The sequence below is a fragment of the Lagenorhynchus albirostris genome, chromosome 15 (assembly GCF_949774975.1).
Source record: "Lagenorhynchus albirostris chromosome 15, mLagAlb1.1, whole genome shotgun sequence".
Taxonomy (NCBI): Eukaryota; Metazoa; Chordata; class Mammalia; order Artiodactyla; family Delphinidae; genus Lagenorhynchus; species Lagenorhynchus albirostris.
Window position 1 is genome coordinate 37,297,235 of NC_083109.1, and position 23,868 is coordinate 37,321,102.

The 23,868-nt window shown below is 38.9% G+C and overlaps 1 pseudogene; it reads right to left on the reverse strand.

Annotated features, from left to right (window-relative positions):
* Positions 1–12,444: 12,444 nt before the first annotated feature.
* Positions 12,445–16,377, reverse strand: LOC132506227 (large ribosomal subunit protein uL6-like; annotated as a pseudogene).
* Between the last annotated feature and the right edge of the window lie 7,491 nt (positions 16,378–23,868).

The window sequence follows — 23,868 nt, forward strand, 5'->3', positions numbered from 1 at the left end:
TTTTTTGGTGTCCACCCAAAAAGATTCTGATTTAATTGGGCTGGCGTATGGGTGGGTGTCTAGATTTTAAAAGATTTCCAGAGTATTCCTGTGTACAATATTGAGAACCAGTGATAGGATGGATTTGGCAATGTGGCAGTACTTGTAGACCTTGGTAAAATTGTGGGCCAGAAACCAAATTTGGTAGGTTGAGGAATCAAATGCTCTATTACAATTTATCTTTTTTTGTTCTTTTTGATAGAGCAATGTTACAGTTTTCCCATTTTCCTAATCTAATAAATTGAACTTTTCAGTAATAACCTTGTCTTGGGACACTTTTGAACTATTTCCTAGGTCTGTGGTTCTCAACCTAGGCTACTATTAGAACCATCTGAGGAGCTTTGTAAAATATTCTCAGACAGTCCCTACCCCAGGTTAATTAAATCAGATCCTAACAGTGGGAAATGTGCAAGGGGATTTTTTTTTTAATTTTATGTTACTTTATTTTTAGATTATTTTGATATGGACTGTTTTTTTAAGTCTTCATTGAATTTTTTAGAATACTGCTTCTGTGTATATATATATATATATATATATATATATATATATATATACCAGGTTCTTATTAATCATCAATTTTATACACATCAGTGTATACATGTTAATCATAATTGCCCAATTCATCACACCACCACCGTCACTCCCCCACTGCTTTCCCCCCTTGGTGTCCATATGTTTGTTCTCTACATCTGTGTCTCAATTTCCACCCTGCAAACCGGTTCATATGTACCATTTTTCTAGGTTCCACATATATGAATTAATATACGATATTAGTTTTTCTCTTTCTGATTTACTTCACTCTGTATGACAGTCTCTAGATCCATCCACATCTCTACAAATGACCCAATTTTGTTCCTTTTTATGGCTGAGTAATATTCCATTGTATATATGTACCACATCTCCTTTATCTCTTCGTCTGTCAATGGACATTTAGGTTGCTTCCATGACCTGGCTATTGTAAATAGTGCTGCAATGAACATTAGGGTGCATGTGTCTTTTTGAATTATGGTTTTCTCTGGGTATGTGCCCAGTAGTGGGATTGCTGGATCATATGGTAATTCTATTTTTAGTTTTTTTAAGGAACCTCCATACTGTTCTCCATAGTGGCTATATCAATTTACATTCCCACCAAAAGTGCAAGAGGGTTCCTTTTTCTCCACACCCACTCCAGCATTTGTTGTTTGTAGAATTTCTGATGATGCCCATTCTAACTGGTGTGAGGTGACACCTCATTGTAGTTTTGATTTGCATTTCTCTAATAATTAGTGATGTTGAGCAGCTTTACATGTGCTTCTTGGCCAACTGTATGTCTTCTTTGGATAAATGTCTATTTAGGTCTTCTGCCCATTTTTGGGTTGGGTTGTTTGTTTCTTTAATATTGAGCTGCATGAGCTGTTTATATATTTTGGAGATTAATCCTTTGTCCGTTGATTCATTTGCAAATATTTTCTCCCATTCTGAGGGTTGTCTTTTCGTCTTTTTTATGGTTCCCTTTGCTGTGCAAAAGCTTTTAAGTTTCATTAGGTCCCATTTGTTTATTTTTGTTTTTATTTCCATTACTCTAGGAGGTGGATCAAAACAGAGCTTGCCGTGATTTATGTCAAAGAGTGCTCTTCCTATGTTTTCCTCTAAGAGTTCTATAGTGTCCAGTCTTACATTTAGGTCTCTAATACATTATGAGTTTATTATTGTGTATGGTGTTAGGGAGTGTTCTAATTTCATTCTTTTGCATGTAGCTGTCCAGTTTTCCCAGCACCATTTATTGAAGAGACTGTCTTTTCTCCATTGTATATCCTTGCCTCCTTTGTCATAGATTAATTAACCATAGGTGTGTGGTTTTATCTCTGGGCTTTCTATCTTGTTCCATTGATCTATGTTTCTGTTTTTGTGCCAGTACCATATTGTCTTGATTACTGTAGCTTTGTAGTATAGTCTGAAGTCAGGGAGTCTGTTTCCTCCAGCTCCACTTTTTTCCCTCAAGACTGCTTTGGCTATTGGGGTCTTTTGTGTCTCCTTACAAGATTTAAGATTTTTTGTTCTAGTTCTGTAAAAAATGCCATTGGTAATTTGATAGGGATTGCATTGAACCTGTAGATTGCTTTGGGTAGTATAGTCATTTTCACAAAATTGATTCTCTGATTCCAAGAACATGGTATATCTCTCCATCTGTTGGTATCATCTTTAATTTCTCTCATCAGTGTCTTATAGTTTTCTGCATACAGGACTTTGGTCTCCCTAGGTAGGTTTATTCCTAAGTATTTCATTCTTTTTATTGCAGTGGTAAATGGGAGTGTATCCTTAATTTCTCTTTCAGATTTTTCATCATTCGTGTATAGGAATGCAGGAGATTTCTGTGCATTAATTTTGTATCCTGCTACTTTACCAGATTCGTTGATTAGCTCTAGAAGTTTTCTGGTGGCATCTTTAGGATTCTCTATGTATCATATCATGTCATCTGCAAAGAGTGACAGTTTTACTTCTTCTTTTCCAATTTGTATTCCTTTTATTTCTTTTTCTTCTCTGGTTTCTGTGGCTAGGACTTCCAAAACTATGTTGAATAATAGTGGTGAGAGTGGACATCCTTGTCTTGTGCCTGATCTTAGAGGAAATGCTTTCAGTTTTTCACCATTGAGAATGATGTTGGCTGTGGGTTTGTCATATATGGCCTTTACTGTGTTGAGGTAGATTCCCTCTATGCCCACTTTCTGGATAGTTTTTATCATAAATGGGTGTTGAATTTTGTCAAAAGATTTTTCTGCACCTATTGAGATGATCATACGGTTTTTATTCCTCAATTTGTTAATACGGTGAATCACATTGACTTATTTGTGTATATTGAAGAATCCTTGCATCCCTGAGATAAATCCCACTTGATCATGGTGTATGATACTTTTAATGTGTTGTTGGATTCTGTTTGCTAGTATTTTGTTGAGGATTTTTGCATCTATATTCATCAGTGATATTGGCCTGTAATTTTCTTTTTTTGTAGTATCTTTTTCTGGTTTTGGTATCGGGGGATGGTGGCCTCATAGAATGAGTTTGGGAGTGTTCCTTCATCTGCAATTTTTTGGAAGAGTTTGAGAAGGATGGGTGTTAGCTCTTCTCTAAATGTTTGATAGAATTCACCTGTGAAGCCATCTGGTCCTGGACTTTTGTTTGTTGGAAGATTTTTCATCACAGTTTCAATTTCATTACTTGTGATTGGTCTGTTCATATTTTCTATTTCTTCCTGGTTCAGTCTTGGAAGCTTATACCTTTCTAGGAATTTGTCCATTTCTTCCAGGTTGTCCATTTTATTGGCATAGGGTTGCTTGCTGTAGTCTCTTAGGATGCTTTATATTTCTGCAGTGTCTGTTGTAACTTCTCCTTTTTCATTTCTAATTTTATTGATTTTAGTCTTCTGCCTCTTTTTCTTGATGAATCTGGCTAATAGTTTATCAATTTTGTTTATCTTCTCAAAGAACCAGCTTTTAGTTTTATTGATCTTTGCTATTGTTTTCTTTGTTCGTATTTCATTTATTTCTGCTCTGATTTTATGATTTCTTTCCTTCTGCTAACTTTGGGTTTTGTTTGTTCTTCTTTCTCTAATTCCTTTAGGTGTAATGTTAGATTGCTTATTTGAGATTTTTCTTGTTTCTTGAGGTAGGTTGTATAGCTATAAACTTCCCTCTTAGAACTGCTTTTGCTGCATCCCATAGGTTTTAGATCGTTGTGTTTTCATTGTCATTTGTCTCTGGTATATTTTGATTTCCTCTTTTATTTCTTCAGTGATCTCTTGGTTTTTTAGTAATGTATTGTTTAGCCTCCATGTGTTTGTGTTTTTTACATCTTTTTCCCTGTAATTCATTTCTAATCTCATATTTTTGTGGTCAGATAAGATGCTTGATATGATTTCAATTTTCTTAAATTTACTGAGGCTTGATTTGTGACCCAAGATGTGATGTATCCTGGAGAATGTTCTGTGTGCACTGGAGAAGAAAGTGTAATCTGCTGTTTTTGGATGGAATGTCCTTTAAATATCAATTAAATCTATCTGGTCTATTGTGTCATTTAAAGCTTCCATTTCCATATTTCTTTTCATTTTGGATGATCTGTCCATTGGTCTAAGTGAGGTGTTAAAGTCCCCCACTATTATTGTGTTACTGTCGATTTCCTCTTTTTTAGCTGTTAGCAGTTGCCTTATGTACTGAAGTGCTCCTATGTTGGGTGCATATATATTTATAATTGTTATATCTTCTTCTTGGATTTATCCTTTGATCATTATGTAGTGTCCCTCCTTATCTCTAGTAACAGTCTTTATTTTAAAGTCTATTTTATCTGATACGAGTATTGCTACTCCAGCTTTCTTTTGATTTCCATTTGAATGGAATATCTTTTTCCAACCCCTTACTTTCAGTCTGTATGTGTCCCTAGGTCTTAAGTGGGTCTCTTTTAGACAGTATATATATGGGTCTTGTTTTTGTATCCATTCAGCAAGCCTGTGTCTTTTGGTTGGAGCATTTAATCCATTCACACTTAAGGTAATTATCAATATGTATGTTCCTATGAACATTTTCTTAATCGTTTTAGGTTTGTTTATGTGGGTCCTTTTCTTCTCTTGTCTTTCCCACTTAGAGAAGTTCCTTTAGCATTTGTTGTAGAGCTGATTTGGTGATGCTGAATTCTGTTAGGTTTTGCTTGTCTCTAAAGCTTTTGATTTCTCCATTGAATCTGAATGAGATCCTTGCAGGGTACAGTAATCTTGGTTGTAGGTTCTTCCCTTTTATCACTTTAAATATATGTTGCCACCCCCTTCTGGCTTGTAGAATTTCTGCTGAGAAATCAGCTGTTAACCTTATGGGAGTTCCCCTGTATGTTATTTGTCATTTTTCCCTTGCTGCTTTCAATAATTTTTCTTTGTTTTATTTTTTGCCAGTTTGATTACTATATGTCTTGGCATGTTTCTCCTTGGGTTTATCCTGTATGGGACTCTCTGCACTTCCTGGACTTGTATGGCTATTTCCTTTCCCATGTTAGGGAAGTTTTTGACTCTAATCTCTTCAAATATTTTCTCGGGTCCTTTCTGTCTCTCTTCTCACCCCTATAATGTGAATGTTGTTGCTTTTAACATTGTCCCAGAGGTCTCTTAGGCTGTCTTCATTTCTTTTTAATCTTTCTTCTTTCTTCTGTTCTGCAGCAGTGAATTCCACCATTCTGTCTTCCAGGTCACTTATCTGTTCTTCTACCTCAGCTATTCTGCTATTGATTCCTTCTAGTGTAGTTTTCATTTCAGTTATTGTATTGTTCATCTCCGTTTGTTTGTTCTTAATTCTTCTATGTCTTTGTTAAACATTTCTTGCATCTTCTCGATCTTTGCCTCCATTCTTCTTCTGAGGTCCTGGATCATCTTCACTCTCATTATTCTGAATTCTTTTTCTGGAAGGTTGCCTATCTCCACTTCATTTAGTTGTTTTTCTGGGGTTTTATCTTGTTCCTTCATCTGGTATGTAGCCCTCTGCCTTTTCATCTTGTCTATCTTTCTGTGAATGTTTTTTTTGTTCCACAGGCTGCAGGTTTGTAGTTCTTGCTTCTGCTGTCTGCCCTCTGGTGGATCACGGCTTCTGTTTTGTGTTTTGGTTTTCTGGCCCCAAGGCTTGTGGGATCTTAGCTCCCTGACCAGGGATTGAACTCATACCCCCTACATTAGAAGGTGAAGTCCTAACCACTGGAATCCCAGGGAAGTCCCAAGGGGATTTTTTGAAAACACCCCAGGGCATTAATGTACAGCAAGGCAGAGACCATCTCTGGGTGTTATGTAGAAGCAATGTAAATTTGCTGTTTATTTGGTGCTGGAATATAGGGAAGTAGAGATTCTTTAGTACCTACAAGCAAGGGTTGTAGATCACAAGATGTCAAATGCTAAAAGGAAAATGATAGGAAGAGTTTCCATTGGCTGAACCCTCAGTGGAAGCTCAAACTTTGTAGACTCCTCAAGAATTCGCTGATAATGTATTGTCTCCCAACAGCTACTCATAAGTAGTGAAATACTACTGAGGAGAGGAGCTGAAATGGAGGAAAAGTATGACATTTGTCTCCTAGAAGGAAAGATTTTCTTTGACCAATGCATTTCATAAGTCCAGGAGGCAGCATCAACATAGAATACTATGTGAGCAGTGCCCCCTGCAGTTGTGCATGCACCAGCCCTGTCTATAATTCATCTTCATGAAGAATTCACACAACTGAGGCAGGTTGGATTGACAGTACTGCCTCTTCCTGAAGGTTATTTGGCTTCACATTGCTAACATCTTCCAAGGGATTGCAAGTCACATTTCTCTTTATCTTCAATAAGTTATCTGATGAACTCCAAGGGCCATAACATTTCATAAGGAACTCAGCTCTGGTAATGGAAAGGCAATATTTTTGATCTCTAGCTTTTGAGGTAGGCAGCTGGAAATATAGCCAAAGGATTTCAAGTTCACAAAAGTGAAAGCAAGGGAAATCTGCTAATCCCTGTTCACTCTCTAATATTCCTGTGTCTTTCTATGTGATATAGAATTGGTAGGCTCAGAATTTGCCATAAAAATACTGTTCACTTCATGCTTGGTTCTTTAATAACTTCTTAACTCTTTCACTTACTGGCTATGTGACTTGACAAGTTGTTTGACTTCCCCCTGTTTCTTTGTGTGTAAAATAGGGGCACGCAGTTACTATAGTAGTGATTAGTACTATTCACCAAATATTGCCTGTTCCCTCCACTTCTGAATACACTGTGGGGTTGCACTCCCTGCCCTGCCCCCTTGTGTTTGGGTGGTTCCAGGTGATTAGCTGTGAACAATGAGTTGGGAACAGAAGTGATGTTTGCCATTTCCAGGCTCTAGCTTTGAGTTGCAGGTTTGAGACTCCCCAGGTCTCTTTCTCTCTCTCTGCTGCTGGCTACGCTGTCAGCCAAGGAGAGATGGAACAGGGCCCAGAGCTGCCTATCAGTGGATATGGTGGTTTATAAACAGCTGAGATTACAGACTGTTGACTACCCTGACTAATAGACTTATCTGTAGGTTTGTGGTGAGGACTCAATGGGATAATATATTGTAGGCAATTGCTCTACTTACTGTCTATCACACTGTAAAATGCTAAATACATATATGTTTCCATCTTTCAGTTAAGCATTACTGGCCTTCTCTGTCTAAATGTTTGCATTTGTGTAGCTTTCAGGATTTAATTTTCAGGCCAGGATTGAATGATACAAGCTACCTTTAGAAGTATCGACACTGACATTTACTTATACATGAAAATTATTAATCAGCAAGTTAGTAAATCATATTTTCATCTCGTGATAATTGATGATATAAAAGAACCTCTAAGAACTTAACATTACTTTGCTCACAAAAATGAAATAGTGATGACAAAAACTGTATCTAATCTTCTTTTTAATAAATAACCACATGTAACTGATTTACTCAGCTCTTACCACATCAAGTGAGGGAAAGCTAAACTGGTTTATAAATATTGGAGGAGTGTTTAGTTTTAACACATAATAAATGCAAAGCATACGGATTTAAAGAAGAAACTCAAAAGAAATAATATTCTAAAATAATGTTGGTTCTTCCTTTCTCTCATTGCCATTTTTTCAAACATTTATGTTCTACCTATAAATATGCACCTGTATAAATTATGACTAAATCTATTTACACTGCTTCACAGTAAGTATTTTGCTGAATGTGTGGGATTTTAATCTCTGGTGTATTGTGCACTAAAGGATAATAGATTTGGCAACAGAAATGGATAGTTATGTTCCATTAAAAACTACCTCTATAATTCATAACTGGACTGAGGTTCTGCTCCCAAACCAATGACATGCTTAACTTCCAAAAGGTCTAAAACAAATTTTCCAGTTATGGTTTCCAGAGTCATATTTTCCTCCATTTTAAAAGACTGCAATATTTATATTATTTTCCATGGGTTCTCTAAATAATAGCTAAATGCCTTGACAATAAGTATGATTTGTTAAATTCAGTGATCTCTTGATAAGCGGTAGTTTGATTATTTGCTCATATTATCAATCATCATGTCATTTATTTAATTTTTATATTTATTTTTAATATTTTTTTTCTTATAAAAGGAATACATAATCATACAGGAAAAAAAACCTGCAAATTAGGAGAAAAAGAAAAAATGTCATCCATTATTCCAGCCCTAGAGAAAACCAGTTACCCTCTTGAGGACTTTTTATTCCAGTTCTTTTGCTCTGCATACATTTGCCATAAAGATATAATACAAATACAAAGTAATATATACTGTTTTTTTTGGATAAACAACAAGGTCCTACTGTATAGCACAGGGAACTATATTCAATATCTTGTGATAAACCATAATGGAAAAGAATATGAAAAAGAATATATATGTATAACTGATTCACTTTGCTGTACAGCAGAAATTAACACAACATTGTAAATCAACTATACTTAAATAAAATTAAATAATAATAGTAATATATACTGTTTTTTAGCCTTCATTCTTGATTATAAATGTAACCTATATGGCTCCCTATAGAGAATTCTGAAAATATAAAAATTAAGGCAAAAACATAAACCAGGGAAAACCCATCAGATTACCATTATTCATATTTTAGTGCTTCCATTAAAAGCAGTCATTACTCAGCTACTTCAGAGTTCACTCAAAGAAATATTCCCTAAAATGGTCCTCAGCAGCACGATTATGTTTTCCAAATTTTTATTCACTTCTGAGTTGGATCACTGTCATTCATCACAAATTTGCAGTAGGAGACAACTACCTGTTACATCCTGATGTTATAGATACAAAAGACCCAGCCTCTTGTCACCAAGACCTCCATGTTTGGGGAGGATATAGACTAGAAAACAATGACAATACAGAGTGATTAGGTCTAGCATTTGAGATAAGCTCAGTCTGCAACAGAACTGGTTGGACAGAACAAAAACCTATCCTGCTGTGGGAGAAAGAGTCAGGAAAACAAGCTTCCTGGAGGCTACGCAGTAGGGCTTCACTCTGAAGTAGGGGTGCAGCCAAAGACGGGGAGGAGGAGAGTCAGCAGGGAGCATCCACTATCCAGGATCAATGATAATCCCACATTGTTGGAAGATAGAAAGATCGAGACAAGAGATGAGGTGGGAGAAGTTGGCACAGGCTTTGTATTCCATAATGAGTCTGAGTTTTATGGAGAAGGTAACAAGGCAATTAAGCAACAGAGTTGACATGATCAGTGTGCATTTAAGAGGAGCACTCTGGCTGCAGTGGGAAGGGATGGGAGATACGGCAAGGCTGAGGACACAATAAGCTATGGCAGTCATCCAGATTAGACATGGAGAGGACTGGAGTGAAGACAGTGGTAGCAATCAATGTCAGGAATGTCAAGGAGGCTTAGAATATTCCTTACCCCTCCATGTGCCACTTGGGGATTAAACTTGGATATTGATCATGCCAGCCAAATTGTTGATAAGACAATATCTCAAGACTTACCTTGATGATCTCCTTTGATATGAGATTGAACAAGACAAATAAGGATATATTTTGGATCCTGCTCCAAAGGGATCATCATATAAGACCTGGGTAAGATTCCAACACTATAATTGAAGTCAGGTAATAGGGACATATGCTATGTCACTCATGGAGAGCAAATGGCTTGAAGACCCTTTTAGGGCAACATGACCACTGTGGAAGAACTAGAAAAATACTTTGGGTCATGGTGATTTATCTGAGCTGCAAGTTGAAAGTAGAATAAATCTATTCTGAACAATGTACTTACTGAATCATAGTCATTCATAGTATATTAACAAGACAGTTACCCAAATGGGTACACATTTGCTGAATAAACAAATGTTGGATAGGGGATGAGGACTTACAAATGCCAAGGTATGTAGCAGTTCAATATCAATTTGTTTGTCGACTGGGATTGTTAATGTGGTTTACAGAGTTCTCCCAATCAAGGTGACTGACACTGAAAACTATCCAAATTTTTTAGCACAGTGATTACACCTGTCTATCATTTGGCTGCTGAAGACTTTTTTTTCCTTTAATGATTAGAACGTTCTGAAACTGGTTTGGATTGCTTCGTGAGGGGATAATGAGTTTGCTGTCACTAGAAGTACTTTTTTAAAAGGCTGAAAAACAAAACACTGGAGGACAAGTTTTAAGGAGGATTTATATGCAGATTAAAATATTGGTTTATAGCTTTAGACGGTTTTATTTTTCTGTTGTTGTCATGGGATGATATGTTTATATATTACAATAAGTCCCCTACATAGGAACCTTCAAGTTGGGAACTTCCAAAGATGTGAACATGAGTTCATATATCCAAGCACGTAAGTTAGTACACGTGTCTGGTGTACATTGTCACATATGTGCATCCTCTACAAGTGGTTGTGCTTTCGTGTACTTTACTGTACAGTACTGTATAAAGTACAGTAGTACAGTATCTTTATTTTAAGCCCAGGATGTGCGGAAGCAAGCATAAAACCAGCGGTGATGTAGCTGGTACTGCTAAGAAGCACTAAGCGATAACGATGGAAACAAAAGTGAAAATAATTGAGAGTGGAGAGAGGTGAAAAGATGGTAGATGTCACTCATTCTTATAGTAACTGAATAACTGAAGAGATTCATAATGCAGGAAATGCAATCCAGTGCTACCGTGTCATCTATGACAAGGAAAAAAAGGAGCTACTACCCAGACATCACTGGATCGTTTCTTCAAGAGGGTAGATAGAATTGAATCCAGCAAGGAACCAGAATCTGTGGCACTAATGTCAGGCATGGGTGACATTGTAGCTTGCCCTCCATCTCCTATTGCTGACGATCCTTCAGCTCTACCATCTCCCACCTCCTCTCCCTCCTCCAGTCAGTAACTCTTCTTGCCTGTTCACTTGATGCCAGCCCCTGTATGCCAGCTGTTGTACTGTACTTTTCAAGGTACTGTATTGTAAGATTAAAAATGTTTTTTTGTGTGTGTTTGTTTTTTATGTATTATTTGTGTTAAAAGTATTGTAAACCTATTTTGTGTTTGTTTTTTATGCATTATTTGTGTGAAAAGTATTATAAACCTATTACAGTACAGTACTTTATAGCCGATAGTGTTAGTTGGGTACCTAGGCTAACTTTGCTGAACTTACGAACAAATTGGACTTATGAAAGCACTCTCAGAATGGAACTCATTCATATGTAGGGGACTTACTGTACTTTTTCTTCCTTGCTACTCAGCACTACATAAACAAATTCAACTAAGTTGATAAAAGATTTAAGATACAAGGTCAGAAAACCAGATACCTAGAATTCCTTTAACACACATACTTAAAATTTGCGTATGGATGATTAAGTTGGACCTTCTTACAAGGCAATGATTTAAATATTTAATTCATTCAGCCTTAATTGAGAGCTAACTTTGTGTTGCCGGATATAAAAACAGATAGGTCATATATAAAGGGCTATTTAAAATTGTATCAAATTATAAACTGAGTACAGGTGTCTACTTCCATCATACAGCCCATGCAATGAAAGAAAACTTGATGAAAGAAAAATAATCCATCATAGTGCAGAAAAATATAAGGTTTTCCATCAGAGGAACAAAAATTGTGAGAAATCTCTGGAAGATAGAATACAATCATGTGAAAACAAGACAAGAACTCCAAATACATATGGGAGAAAACGATTCTTTCAAAAGTTAGAAGTATCAGAGGCACCCCAAAAGGGCCATGCCATCAATGGAGGAGTATGATTTAAGGGAACCCTGCCATTGCATGTTGATGAGTGATGCTGTTTCCATTGATAAGATTTCATGAAATCTGTTAAGAGTGAGATCTGAAATGGCTTCATGTTTTTTTTTTTTTTTTAGTTTTTAGACTTCTTTCTAGCACTACTTACTGCACGTGCTCAAGATGAAGCCCCGTGTCCCTTGGGAGTGTATTACATTGCAAAGAAGAGAAGTGTGACTCAGACAATTTTGACAGTGACTCCATAGCAAGAAAAAAATCATAAACTCATTTAAGTCCTTCTCAATGCCACACAATTACTTACAGAATATTGAGATCCTAAGACAAACTTCAGGACTAGTGTCTGAGAGATATGGAATTACCTTTCAGCTGAGAGGCAGGACAAAGTGGGGAAGTTGATAACTCAAAAAATTTGAGAAGTCCAGCCCCAGGTATCCGGATTGTCATCCCCACTGTCTTTAGAAGGGGCTGAAAATTTTTGTTTCTCCAATGAGATGTCTTTTTTTCTAAGGAACTAGATTAGAAAAATCTAGGATGGAAGATGGGAACTCTCAAAGCAGCAGCTGGTGAAAATAGGATTAGGATTTTTCCCCCAATCAAGAGCTTTTATTGCATCTTTAAAATGTCACAGATGAGTCCAAAGTATCATCTGGCATCTTGCTGCTTCTGTAGCTGGACAATGTAGATCTTATTCATCAGCCTGCTGAACTGTTCCTTTTTCAGAAAGAGAGATAGCATCCGAAAGTTTTCTGATATCCTTGTTTTTAAGTATTGTGGCTTGCTGAATCAAAGCAGCTGAATTTGATACAAGTTCAATGTCATTTCCTTCAAAAATGAACTCATCTTTCTAGGCTTGAGATACTAAACAAGCAATGCCTGGCCTCATTTGAACCCTGTGGATGTATTTTTCACATTCCCCAAATTTCAGACTTCAACAAGAGAACCATTCTCCTAAATAATGACGTTGATGGGGATGTGAGCATAAGGAGACTTCATCTTGTAAATGGAAGCCCAGTGTGACACCCTTGACCATGTTCTGTACACGACTACAGATAGTGTGCACCATTGCCAGTTCCTTTCTATTTCCCTATCCTTTGTCAACCCGGAGCCTCATTTTTTTCTTTCCAAGGAGACTGAGTTCTACATTAATATGATTGAAGTCCCTCCACAGGGTGCCTCTGGGCCCTTCTCAATAATTGTGCATCCCTTCAGAGTGATGTCGACATTTTCTGGAATGTCGACAGTCTGATTCTGAGAATGGTCTTCATTCTTGCAGTAGATGCGGCAAAAAGAGTGGGATTAGGACAGTGGACTAATGGGTGGACAAAGAGAAATTGACTAGAGGAGAGAAACATGATGTTGAAATGGTAGCAAATAGAAAATCTGAAAGTTTATCCTGCAGGAGGGCTAAAAATAATTTTATTCTGAATGAGAATGTGATTGCTAAGAATCACTCTTCAAGCAATCAAGGATTTAAATTTCCTTGTTTAGACTCAGAATTTAAATGGGAAAACTGATGCAGAAGACTTCAGGACCACTCTCCCCTCTTCACATGGCTGGCTTCTTCCTATCCTCTGGGATTCAAATTTAAGATTGCATTCTTAACATAAGGTTCTCCCTGACGACTTAGCAATTGGGGCTTATATAGTGCATTGAATGCAACACACGTGTGTTCTAAAGTCAAGTGGTTAGACACCGATGGGCCCCCAATACTGTTCATGGACATTTGCATCCCAGGTAGACGCTGTCAGAGCATCTGTGTCCTGCCCAGTTCTTGCTTGTCCTCTCTTCCAACTCTTCTCCTCACTGACAGCCTCTTATAAACCTCTTGCCACTCTCCTGGAGGGCTTTCTCTGGTTGCAGGTGCATGATCCAGCATGCAGGCTGGAGGTGTCTGTGAATCAATGCCTCCAGAAGCAGCCCTCAACAGTCATCCAATGGAAAATGTCGGATAAATACCCCAAACCTCACCTCTCAGGTGGGGCAACACTGAAGCATGTTATGCAAAGTCTCCCGAGAGTCCCCAGAGGCCTGAGTCCCAGCTGTCCACATCAGGAATTCTGCTCATTTGCACACCCTTTGATTGGTTTTCTTTCCTTCCTTGTCTCCTTCTCCACTTGCCTTCCAGTGGTTCCTGGGATCGTCCCCCAGATAAACTACTTGCATTCACGTCCTTATCTCAGAGTCTACTGGGGAAACCCATACTAAAACAGCATTTTTCCACATAAGAAAATTCGCCAACTATGGTGCACTGATCAGTGTTTCCACCAAGCCTTGTGGAAGTTTGTACTCCCCACCTGTGCACAGCAGCAGTGCACGTTTTCCAGTGCTGTGAAAAATTCAGCGGAAACCAACTTCCATTGGAACCCTGACTTAACTGTTCTTATTAAACTCCAATATCGTGTTATTTAAAACATATGAGGGACTTCCCTGGTGGTCCAGTGGTTAAGACTCTGCAATCCCAATGCAGGGGGTATGGGTTCAATCCCTGGTCAGGGAACTAAGATACTGCATGCCGCGAGGAACAGCCAAAAGAAAAAAAAAAAAGTATGAATACTAAATTTTAGTAATAGTTAATTCCTCATATAGTCACTTACTAGTATGTAGCACTTGCTTATATGTATAAAATATGAAATGATATCATATGGTACATCATTTGCTCATAATAAAGAGAAAGCTTTGTGCTTTATCAGTTTAAGGTTCCTGAAAGCCTTGTGGATACTGGTCCACACTTTCACCAACCCTGCACTAAATAGAGACCATACTGGGAAAAAAAACACAAAAAACAAAAAACCATTATCACAAGCAAATACCCACTGTTTTCCTGGCAGCTCGACCCCGGGACCAAACATACTTTAAACAGTTAAGATCCTAGTCACTGAAAGAGTAAACATACCTTCGGGGGAAAAGAAAAACATACAACAATCTTACCAAGTTGCTTTTTTTTTAACATCTTTATTGGAGTATAATTGTTTTACAATGTTGTGTTTGTTTCTGCTGTATAACAAAGTGAATCAGCTATATGTACATATATATCCCCATATCCACTCCCTCTTGCGTCTCCCTCCCACCCTCCCTAGCTCACCCCTCTAGGAGGTCACAAAGCACGGAGCTGACCTCCCTGTGCTATGCAGCTGCTTCCCACTAGCTAGCTATTTTACTCTTGGTAGTATATATATAAAAAACTAAAAATAGAACTACCATATGACCCAGCAATCCCACTACTGGGCATATACTCTGAGAAAACCATAATTCAAAAAGATACATATACCACAATGTTCATTGCAGGTCTATTTAAAATAGCCAGGACATGGAAGCAACCTAAGTGTCCATCGACAGGTGAATGGATAAAGGAGATGTGGTGCATATGTACAATGGAATATTACCAAGCCGTTGGGTTTGATATTTACTACTCTCTTTCTCGGGTCAAGGCTGCGGAGTATAAACTGGGTTCCAGCCAGGTTATAACCACTTTCCTTCAACAGTCATTTCCCAGGAACTTCTGTTTTCTGGAAGCGATTTTTAAAAATAGTACCTGGGAGGAAATCAACCATGCTTATGTTGCTGAGTGATTCTAATATGTTTGAGGGGGAGCACGGCCCATCCATGTTAAATCATTCACTGTTTGCAGAGAACTTCCTTTGGATGTAGATTTTCTTATTCTCCACCACCAGCAGCTATTTTTCTAGTCGCCTATACGTGTTTGCAAGTTTGTCTCCCTCAACTGGACTGTACACGAGTGGAGGGCCATGATCTTGCCTAATCTACCTCTGCCTGCCCGCGACAGTGCAGGGCAGTAAAGGGAGAGGGGAAGCCGGGCTCGTTTCAGTAGGGAAGAAGGAGGAGCCCTGAGGCGGGACTTCCGCTGCAGCGCCCTCTGCAGACCCCATCGATGGATGTGAATTCACCACCAGCTTGGCTTCCTTCCCTTCCCCATCAAGTTTCCCCCATTCCTTTAAGGTCTCCCTGAAGCCCTTCCTGAATAAACCATTTGAACATGATTCTCATCTCAAGGCTTTCTTCTGGGGATCACCAAATGACTTCAACCCAGAGGAAAGAGAATCAAAGCACTGGAAATATGCAAGTTAGTGGTTACCATCTTGTTTTAGTTAACGGTTCTCGATTTCCAAGGAGGAGAAACCCATTCACATTAACTTAGATGGAAAGTTTACAAAAGACTTAAATTCCAGAGGTACACCGTGGCCTTGGGGGAATTAGAAAGTCACCTTAAATGTGTTGGGGCCACATAGTCTCTCTTCTCTGATTCTCCTAGCACTTGTACTCATCTTTTTTGCTGCAGTTAATATTTTCTATGATGCTTTACTCTAATGTGCTGTGTTGGCACATGGCTGCAGCTTACTAAGGGAACAGAAGCCTTGCCCTGTCTCTACAGAGAACAAAATAATTTAGTCTCTTAGTGCCCTAGGTCCAAATGCCAGGGGAAAAATTCAAAACACCAGAATCTGATTAGCCCACCTGGGGCAGGTGTCTGCTCCATGACAATCAGATGTTGCCTCAGAAGCCGGGTCACCTGCCCCAACACAGCCACTTCTTCAACAGTACCGTGGACATGGGTGGGCTTTTTCAAGAGGGATTGTAGGCTCAAGGCAATGACTGACATCTTTAGGACAATAACAAGCCAAGACTTTTTTGTTTTGCCTTCAGACGTCTCAGTGTTGGCCCTGCCCTACCCTGTCAAGCATAGAGATACCCACTCACTTGAATATGTTCCATCAACCTCGGTCCCATGGGCTTGTTCACCACGTATCAACATGCTAGGCTAACTCCATCTCCATGCCATCTGTCTCATTGGTCCTCAGATGATACAGGCTTTGGCTTTGTTTCTACAAACACTATCCTTCCTTTATTTTCTACTTTCTCCATGAAGCCTTTCCCAAGAATTCCAATCCTCCCCTAATGCCAATGCACTATTTATATTTTGTCCATTTGCCCGTGTTGCATGGTAGAAGCAAGGTTATCTTCCCTATTCAGTAAGCCCCTCAAATCAGTGGGACATCATACTTCCTGTTTCTATTGCTTCCCCTACAGCATCATTCTAAGCATACAGTCAGCAACACACAGATACTCTGCCTCATGTATTGACTGAAGTAACTAAGCTTTTGTACGGCACTTACTTCAGTGACTTCCTCATAGCTGGAATAACAAGCCTTTGAATTACCGCCCCTCAGGTGGTACCACTGCAATGTGAGCTCGCTCTACTACCAACTGCCTGTATCTTCATCTCTCACCAGACGGTGTCCTCCCAAACAGCAGGAAGCCACCCTGGACTCAGACTCAGTAGACTGGACAGTCTGGGCAGTTAACCGCTGGCAGCCTTCCACCAGTGATGCTTAGAGGCAGGTGGATATATAACCCAAATCCCTTTCCCTCCATAAGTCAACTCTGAGTCTTGTCCATCAGCTCCCAGAGTTTCCCCCTGGGCTTGAGCTCTGGTCGCCCATGGTGGTAACTTGCTCCATTAGGCTGCCTATCCTTCCTGTGTCACCTCCACACCTCCCTGCTAGTGTTTCCTGGGACCGCCTCCCACGTAAACTACTTACACTTGAATTCTTGTCTAAGGGTCTGCTACAAGAGAGGGGACCTACACTAAGACAAGATTCAATAAATACTCATGATTGAAGGAAAAAGTGACTTTGCCTTCCCCCTCACAGGCCGAGAAGCCAGGCCAGGGGCAGGGTTGGATTTCTCAAGCCCAGGGAGGATAGAAGTCTCAATTTCCATGCTGTACCTCAAAAGTGGAAATACCCAGAAAGGAGAGGCTTCATGGGAATCAGTTTAAAACACAAAGCACTGTATCCTTGGGGGCAGCTGTGAAGTTCACGGTACCCAGCTAGGTCTAGAGAAGGCAGGTGCTGACAACACAGCTGCCCACAGTTTACTGGCCCAATTTGGGATGGGTGATATATATCTTGGCAGCCCAGAAGCCAGACCCCCATTTTTCCTGGTTTCCACTAATACATAACAGAGATGAACCGAGGAAAAATAATAACTACTCTTAGACTTTTTGCTAACCTTGATGGACTACATTTGACTTGAGTTATAAAATCAGAAAAATGTCCCCTCTCTTGCATCTTAAATTTTGGAAAAATTTCTACCTGCTAAAATAGTTTTCCAGAAATGAAGCGGACAAAAGCCATACAAATGCTTCAAGGATGATGGGAAAAAGCAGTTACCCCGATCAACTGGAAGGGCAGCTTGAACATTTCTGATGGTCAATTGCATAACCATCAAGTTCTTGAACATCTAACATGCTAGTCCTTTGTTTGCTGGAGGAATGCAATTGCTCAATGAAATGCGAAAGAACTTGGCAAGGACCGTTTTCATGATTATCTACCAAGTTCTTGCTTTAACTTGTTTGCTTAATCAAATGTCTACTTATGATCTCTTTGGGAGGTTCTAAATTTCATTAGCTCTTTCCTTAAAGAGAAGTTAATCTACTCAGGAAGGAAGGCTTATTCATCATAGGTCAGAGAACATTAGCACTTCCTAATAATTAGTTCCAAGCCCCAGTTTCTAGACGACTAACCAGTTCAGCAAAATCCTGGTTCAGCAGAACCAGAACCTGTTTTCAGCAGAACCACTGCAACCAGAGCAAAATGTAATATCTCATTGAACTGTTTTGTCATTACAGTCCCAACGTTTGGCTATAGCTAAGCAACAATTAGACCAAATGATGCTTGTCTTTTCATTGAGGGGGATCTACAGAACAGCTCTCTGTCATAATTTTAGTTTGAGATCTGCCCGCTATCCTTATGAAAGCCATCTTAATGAACTTGTGAATTTCTCATTGTCTTCTATTGTAAGAATGTACAGCAAGTTTCCTGCTCAGCTATGCATAAACAGAAGGTGAACACCCTCACTGCTGTGGACTTGAACCTGAATAAAAACTTTGTCTTCTCAGAAAGATGGCATGCCAGATGGACGAGGGGCTTTTAAAAGCCTTTAGTTTACAAATGAAGGATGTCTTCCCTCTGCACATTATCATGGTAGCTAGAATAATGGACCCTTCCCCCAAAATGTCCACATCTTAATCCTTGGAACCTGTGAATATGTTTCCTTACATGGCAAAATGGTCTTTGCAGATGTGATGAAGTGAAGGATCTTGAGATGTAGAGTTATTCTGGATTAGCTAGGTAGGCTCAACCTAATTACAAGGGTCCTTAAAATCACAGAATCTTTCTCTGTTGTATTCGGAAGGAAATATGACTACAGAAGAATGGCCAAAGGCATGTAATCTTGCTATCTTTGAAAATGGAGGAAGAGGTCACAAGCCAAGGAATGTGGCTGGTTCTAGAAGCTGGAAAAGACAAGAAATAGATTCTCTCTTAGAGCCTCCAGAAATGATCACTGCCCTGCTGACACCTTGATTTCGGCCCAGTGAGTCCTGTATCAGACTTCTGATGTCCAAAACTATAAGATGATAAATGTGTGCTGTTATAAGCCACTAAGTTTGTGGTAATTTGTTGCAGCAGCAATAAAAAACTAATACAGTTATACTTAAATAATTCCTGGAAAAACTTAAGTAAGAAAAGAAAAAAATATATTATGGTAAAGTAATTTCTTCTCCCACAAAATAACTAGAAGTGTGACTTTTCTTTTTTCTTTCCTTTTCCACCATCCAGGATTAATAGCTATTAACTCTTTGTGTTTGTGGCCTTTCGTTCTGTTTTGTAAAAAAGTACAATATTCATTACAGTTGAACCTCAGGTCCCCTTTAGCCATAACGCCAATTGCATTCCCTGACACACTCCACCAATCCTAATCATATTTTAACATATATTTTTATAATCTATTAAAAATATTATATATAAATGTATAATCATTAGTGTGCACTTTAACTTTTTCCATATAATGTCATAGAATTAAGGGCTATTTGACAAAAGCTGGAAAACAGGACACAAAGTCACTACCAAAGATGATGCATCTTAAGAAAGAAAGAGAGGTCTAGCTGATAACTCCCTGGCTTCTCCCTGTTTTCCCTTTGCTTTCTATCTCCTGTCTCCTGGCCACATTTCCCACAGGCCAAATCCAGCCAGAAGCCAATTGGCTGGGAAGTCCGAGAAATGTAGTTTGCAGGATGAGCCCTCTGCAGTGCAGAAGAGGACAGGGGAGTGTGGAGAATGGAGCTGAAAGCAAGCTGGCAAATGCTTTGCAGGGTGTATGCTAGACTTACAATGAAGTCCTTTAAAAACCCTACAATTTTCAGCTTTCCAGAATGAGGGTCATATATTTTTGTTTTGTTACCTGTTTGTGCCAGAGGACCTTTGAATGCTTAAAAGGAAATTCTGAAGAAGTCCCTACCATGGGGAAGGGGGCCCAGTGGGACCAGAGCCCCCCAGTTGGCAGGTCCCTTGAGACTTGAGCCCTCTTTACTTTCTGCTGTAACTGTATCTTCCAGCTTCTGAGCGGGAAGAAGGACTCTAGAGTCATGATTTCTGGAAAGTGGGAGAAATGAAGCAAAAATGAAGCTTCCCAGGGTGGGCAGATTATTTCAATAAAAATATCAGACATATATAAATGAAAACATTGACAAGACAGCAACAAAAATATGCAATATGAAAAGATTTCTGGAAACAATCTACAATATCTCCTATTTTGCATTAAATAGGATATTTCCCTTTTTATTTTATTGATTGATTGATTATTATTTTTTTTACATCTTTATTGGAGTATAATTGCTTTACAATGGTGTGTGTTTCTGCTTTATAACAAAGTGAATCAGTTATACATATACATATGTTCCCATATCTCTTCCCTCTTGCGTCTCCCTCCCTCCCACCCTCCCTATCCCACCCCTCTAGGTAGTCATATTATTTTTGATTATTATTACTTTTGGCCTTGCCACACAGCATGTGGGATTTTAGTTCCCCGACTAAGGATAGAACCCACGCCCCCTACAGTGGAAGCGCGGAGTTCCACTGGACTGCCGGAGAAATCCCTTTTTCTTTTCAAAATAAGATTTTCAGAAATTCATGTTTTTTACCCTTCAACTAGAAGAGCATCACATAGACCAAGAAAACAAACCAAAGGATTGTTCACTGATCAAATAATAACATGAATACTAATCAAAACTGCTTAATTAGATTGTTCCAGACTTTTATAAGGAAAACTAACATCAGAGGGGTTGTTGACACATTTCTTCAATGTTTTTTCAGCGTAAAAGCTCACATCCTGAAAGCTTTCAGGTTCAGAGGTTTGATAAGCTCCACCCTACAGAGTACAAGTTGGGTCTTCAAATCACTATTTAGACAGAAACTATAGACCAGCACCATCCAATAGAAATAGAACATGAGCCATGTTCAAAAAAATAAAAGGTGGTGGGCGAAGTAAGTGAAGGGGGTCTAAAAAGGTACAAATTTCTAATTATGAAATAAGTCATGGGGATATAATGTACAGCATGGTGACTATAGTCAATAATGCTGTATTGCATATCTGAAAGTAGCTAGAAGAGTGGATTTTGAAGAAAAACAAAAACTGGTGAAATTAATATTAAGAATATTTTAAACTCAGTATATCAAAAATATTATCATTTCAACATGTAATCAATATAAAAATAAAATAATTTTGCTCTTTTTCAAACCTAATCTTTGAAATCTTACATGTGTTTTACACTTTCTCCATGTCTCAATTCAGATACTAAATTTTTATTGGAAATACTTGATTTGTATTCAGATTTTATAAAACATACAGTTGCTAAGAAAAATTCATGTACTCTGGTGGTTCCAAGCATACATTTAAAAAAAGTTCTTCAGTAACTGAATCAAGTATAAGTTTTTAATTTTAGATTAAAATTAAATAAAATTAAAAATTCAGTTTCTCACTCATCATGGCTGCAGTTTCTGTGCTCCGCAGATACATGCGGCTCACAGCTACTATACTGAACAGCAAAACACTCCATCAGAGACAAGGACTTGTCAAAGCCTGAGGTTTTTTTCACCTTTATAACTTTTTCATGCTACCTTTAGAGGTGACCTGTTTTTTCTTCATAAGGATTAATCTGAAGCCTTTAAGTAAAAAGTACCTGTGTTCTTGTTACTGGTGTCAATAAGGAAGCAATGGCTAGAGAAGAAGGGAAGCTTCATGTAAGAGTGAGAGGATGTTTGTAGGCCATCAAAGAAAGAAAAGCAACCTAACTCTCCAGGGTCTTCTGGACAGAAAGAATGGAGGCCCCCAGAGCAGAAGAATGGGCTTGGAAAGTGACCTTGTTCACTTTCAGACAGGGCTCTTTGTCACAAATGACAGATACTTGATTCAAACTGGCTTTGACAATGAAGGTTCTCTGTGGGCTTAAGGAACTAAAAAGTCTGCAGGCTCTGTAATGAGAAGCTCAGGCATGGCTGAACCCAGGGGCTCAAATAATATCCTTAGGAATTGATGTATCTCAGTCTCTCAACATCAGTGCCCACTGTACTACTTTCAATCTCAGAGTTTCTCCAACAGTGGCAAGATGGCTGCCAGCTATCCCAACCTCATGTCCTGTTCTTCACATCCCTACCAGAGAGGATGCTTCTTTCCTAAAAGACCCAGCATAAGTCCTAGGGCTGATGGTCATTGTCCTCTGCTTGGGTCACTTGATCATTTCTTAAATAATCCCCAGGCCTGATTGACTTTCCAAACTTGGAGATGGAGCGTTGGATCTGCCCACTCAAACCACATGGACTCAATGAGGGAGCGTGGTTCCCAGGGAAAATCAGGTTGCTGTCACTAGGGAGAGAGAGAAGCGTGCTGGGCAGGAAAAATCTTTTGTATGTCAAATCAAAACGCTTGGCAATGAGGAGGCTAGTTGGTTCCCCCCAAAATGATTATGGTTATTCAGATTTTATGTGGCTTCATTAGAAATATTGTATCATCTGTCAGGTGTTCCATCTCCTTTTTCCATTAGTCTTTTGGGAGTCCACACCTTTTTCAAGTTACTTAACCTTGAGGAAGTTGTTTAACCTCAGTGTGCTTCAGAGTTTCCATCTGTAAAATGGGGACAATAATAGGACCTACCTATCACATTTATAATAAAAATTAAATAAGCTAATATGTGTGAAATATAAGATAGACAATTTATGAATAGAGTCTGGCAGATGACAAGTTCTAAAAAATTCCACTAAATAAACATGCAAAAATGTGATATTATATACTTCTCTTAGAAGATCCATTGCCTTCTCAAATGAGTTCATATATGGCTCTTTCTGTCAAAGTAGGTTTCAGAGAAAGGAGAGACAACTGAAAATGTTTATTGGATCAATGAATGAATCCTATTGTCAGAGTTAAGGATGTATATACTTTTTTTTTCAAAGGCATACCTATGTCCTTAAATACAGTTTGCCTGTATTGTGATTTCTCTCTTAGGAGCACATGTCAGAGTTTAATTAAATTTAAACCAGTGCATTCCTCCTGTCAAAGACACTCTGACTCTGGTTAATGTAATGGCACCAAGGAACAATCTGGGTAATTTGATCATCATGAGGAATTGTCTCCATCTCTATTCTATTCTTATTGTCCCAATACTTGGTTTAATCAAGTTATAGGAATTATAGTAAATGGGGTTTATCTGGGAAAATACTCCTTGAGAAATCAAGGGACCATCTCCAGTTGCCTCTGCTGGGGAAAGCAGGACTCAGTTCCTACTTGGGGGATGAAAACACCCAGACATGGAGGGAGATTGAGGTTACGAATTGCCTGAGACCGAGACTCCTGAAAATGCCGAGTTGATATCTGATGAGGAGGTGAGCCTCAAAATCCTTTTTTGCTGGACACGTTCAATCAGTAAAAGCCACCCGTGAAAGGTGATTCAAGGTACAACCTGCTTTGCCTTCCCTAAAGGACTAGTCCCCTGTATCCATCCCTTCCCTCACACCTGGTCTAACATGACCACCCTGAGGCCACTTCACTGCCTAGGCACTGCCTTCAGTAGACCCTTGCCTGTTCCAAGCACATTTGCCACCTGCAAGGACACACATTCACATCCTGGCCCCCCACCACTGTCACACAGATAACATTATTAGATCACCTCATTCCTCACCCCTCACTGTACCCATACCCTTCCCTAAATAGCTTTGCAGTTCCTTCCACTAGAAATCTTGCTTTGGTCCCACGTGGG